This window comes from Bos indicus, chromosome 25, assembly GCF_029378745.1.
Source record: "Bos indicus isolate NIAB-ARS_2022 breed Sahiwal x Tharparkar chromosome 25, NIAB-ARS_B.indTharparkar_mat_pri_1.0, whole genome shotgun sequence".
Lineage (NCBI taxonomy): Eukaryota > Metazoa > Chordata > Mammalia > Artiodactyla > Bovidae > Bos > Bos indicus.
This window is the reverse complement of record NC_091784.1, coordinates 922239-926139: the sequence shown is the minus strand read 5'-3', so window position 1 is coordinate 926139 and position 3901 is coordinate 922239. Positions and strand designations below refer to the sequence as shown.

The 3901-nt window shown below is 49.8% G+C and overlaps 1 pseudogene; it reads left to right on the top strand.

Annotated features, from left to right (window-relative positions):
* LOC139179815 (5S ribosomal RNA) lies at positions 1-119 on the top strand (annotated as a pseudogene).
* Positions 120-3901: the final 3782 nt, after the last annotated feature.

Below are 3901 nucleotides of genomic sequence, written 5' to 3'. Positions count from 1 at the left end.
GTCTAAGGCGATAGCGCCCTGAACGCGCCCTATCTCATCTGATCTCGGAAGCTAAGCAGGGTCAGGCCTGGTTAGTACTTGGGTGGGAGACCGCCTGGGCATACCCGGTGCTGTAGGCTCTTTGCCTTCCCTCTCCTTTAGCCCCCGCCCCACGTCCCAACTCTTGGGCTCCCGCAGCCCCAGCCCCTCCTGGGGGTGGGTGGCCAGGGCACCGACTCCCGCTGCAGACCTGGGTTGCCTCCGCGCGGCCCTCGAGCCCCTCCGCATTTGGCTTCCAGGAAACCAGACGACCGTCCCGCGGGTCTCCGTCTGGGGCTCCCTTGGCGTGCCTCAGGCAATCCCAGGGGGCTGCACCAGCTCCAGCCCCAGCCCCAGCCCCACCCCCACCCCACCCCACCCCCATCCTCGCCGGCGAACGCCCGAGCTCGCGTGCACCCGCACGCACACACAGATATATGTGCACAGACGGTGCATGTATCTTGTTCAGTTATACTTTTGGTGGATATATGCCTGGGAGTGGGACTGCTGAATATGGTACTTCTAGTTTTAGTTCCTTCAGGAACCTCCATACTCTTTTCCATAGTGGCTCTACCAACTCACATTCCTACTAACGGTGGAGGCGAGTTCCCTTTTCTCCACATCCTCTCCAGCATTTGTTATCTACAGACTTTTCCATGAGGACCATTCTGACTAATGTGAAGTGGAACCTCGTTGTAGTTTGGAGTTGAGTCTGTCCAATCATGAGTGATGTGGAGCAAGATGACCTTTTTAAAATGCAGATGCAATTCTATCACCTCCCTGCTCCAACTGCTCTTGTATTTTCCCATCATAGTGAAGGTATGACCAAATCCCTTCATTGCTTGGTCCCCACTTTCTTCTCTGATTTCTTTTCACTGGAATGCCCTTTGCACTCTTTTGGTTCCATCCCATAGGGCATTTTTCATTTCTTGAATGTACTAAGGTTCCCTTGTCACGTAGCCTTCCAAGATGCTATTTTACCTGCCTGAAATTCTTCCTGCATCTCAACCCTGGTTGACATTGGTTCAACCTATGGATCTCAACTCAATTATTAGTCTGAAAAGCCTTCTCTGACACCCAGTTTTTGGTGAGGGAAGAGGCCCCTATAGAAGTTCTCAAAGTATCTGCCTGTTATTTATCATTAGATTAGTCAGTGAAAGAAGGAACTGTGTTTCTTCTTCTCTCAGCATTCTATTTCCAGAAACATATTGCATGCCTACTAGCTCATAGTAGGTGCTCAATATTTACTCAGTGTGTGAAAGACAGAAAAGTTCTGCGAAGCCTCAACCTTTCACTTGGCTCAGCACTTTGGATCTCTTTGTATCTTTGTCGATTCAGTTCTTTTCTTTCTTCTGTTGATGTGCACACTATATTCAAGGCACGATCTAAGGCATGAAGACATATCAATAAATATAGGTTCTTGCTTTCCAGGAACTCATACATCAGATTTTTATAACTCAGGGTTTTTTTTAATTAATGCTCTAGAACAATGTGAACTTTTAGTATTATCCATTTTCATTTCAAAGAAAGATCATTTTACTTACATAGCAAAGGTGGAGACCTTCCAACTTTCAGTCCAATACTTATAACTTTACCATTTCAGGCAAGTCTTGTGGTTCCTTCTGGAGGTGTGCAGCTCTTCCAGAAATGTGAAGATCTTCCATAGTCCTCAGACTTTGGTGTGATTTGGAATCATCAAGAAAGTTTCCAGGTATAGGTTCCAGACCACCACCTCAAAGAGTCAGTAGCGAATGGAGTGGATTCCAGCAATATGCATTGTTAACCAGCATCACTGGTGATTCTGTTGCTACAGACTCAATGCAGTGGGCAGGGCCTGGACTGCCCACTGGGTCTGATGTGGAATGGAAAGAAGGGCTTACCCCCTCCACTGTTTCTAGCCCTGTGACTAGAAACGGTCCCCAAACAAAAATCAGACAAACAAGATTATCCCAGATCGTAGTCCATGAGATGAAGGAACTAAGCAGCTGGTTGAGATGGAGCCAAGGGGAAAGGTTGCTCTTTTTTTCTCCACCTCTACTCCTTTCTTCCTTGATGCCTTAGTGATTCATCGCGGAGATTTGAAATAAAGTTCACAAGAGTCATATTTGTTGAATAAAGATTTTGCATTGAACCAACTCTAAAAAATGAAGAAAGTTTCACCTGCCACATGTTTCTTTTAAAAAGTCAATTGCTTTTCAACTCTGGGGTTTCTCCATTGCCTTGTTCAAGTAGCCTTAATCATAAAAATAAAATAAAACTAAATAAAGATTCAAATATACCAACAAAGGAAAGCTTCCGTTTCTTAAATCATCTTTCCACTTAGTAGAATACTAGCTTTTTTCTTTGTATTTTGACTAGGCAATTAGTTGTATTGTGGCTCAGATGGGAAGGCATCCACCTGCAGGAGACTCAGGTTTGATCCCTGGGTCGGGAAGATCCCCTGGAGAAAGAAATGGCAAACCACTCCAGTATTCTTGACTGGGAAATGCCACGGACAGAGGAGCCTGACTGACCACAGTCCATGGGTAGCATAAAAGTTGGGCACAACTGAGCAACTAAGAACAGAAGTATTTCCAAGGACCACATTCAAGAGATTTGGAACTCTTGCTTGACTTCCTCATGTTGACCATGTTGACTAGGCAGCAGATAGCAGCTGATTCTTCTGTACAATTAACAAAGAATGTGTCATTCTGTTCTATACTTTTCTGTACTGTAGGAAGAGACTGTACAGAGCAGATGTCTGGACTTGTACAGGACTTTTGGTCCTTTAGAGGATTACAGTTGCACCATCAATGCTTGCCAGGGGTGGCAGGAAGGCGGCCCTGAAAGTTTGAGTCCAGACATGTCCAGTGTTTTAGGATATATCGGATGAGTAAGAATGCATTTACCCTTCACTATGTCTCCATAGAAAGTTGCTTTGGGTTTGGAGGTACACACACACACACACACACACACACACACACACACACACACACCCTTCCGCCGAGACAGGTCAAGAACTAGAAACCACAGGTAAGGGAGACGGAGAAAGAGGGAGAGAGAGACAGCAAGAGGACACGCAAGCTTCCCAACCCCCCGCCTCCACACCCTCCCCCCTCCACTCTGGGTATTCACTCGGCCCCAAGTCGACCCGACCCCACCCTCACCCACCGACACACTCACACACACTCTCACACACTCACCCTCTGGCCTGGGGATGGGGGCTGGGTCTCGCCTTAGGTAGCCAGGCCAAAGGGGACCTTTGAGACCTCGGCTTCAAGGAAGTCTTGGGGTCCCCACGGGTGACCGCCAGCCCCAGGGCACTGCGTCCAGCCGGGCCCGGCCCAAAGCTGACGCCCCCTCCCTTGGGGAAGCTGCTTCTTCCGCGTGGCCTTCCTCTGAGGTGCGTCACGGGCTGTGCCAGTGTGTCTGTCTCAGATCCGATGCCATCCTCTCTCCCCTGTCTCCTGTTTGCTGTCTCTCTGTCGCTCGCTCTGTGTCTCCCTCTGTCTCTGCCTCTGTGTGTGTGTGTGCGCACGCGCACGCGTCTGTCTGTCTGTCTATCTGTATCTCCCTCTCACAGTCCTGGAGTCTATCTCTGAACTTTCATCTCTTTCTGCCTCTGTCTCTCCTGACACCCGGCGGCCCGTCCGTTCCTCTGGCCCCGGCCTCTCACAGGTCCTATGGCTCTGGCTGATGAGGTTGCGACGGCGGGCTGTTGACTGTCTGTGTGTCTGTCCGTGTGCCTGCCTGTCGCTCGTCTGCTCTCGCAGGAAGGTTGTGTGCTTGTCCGGCGGCGTGGGGGAAAGGTGGGGGCCTCGGTAGGGCGAAGGGGCGGGGCTGAGGCGCTCGGGTGGACCGCGCCTCCGTGGCTCCTGGTGGGTTTGGGCACCAGGCAGGTGTC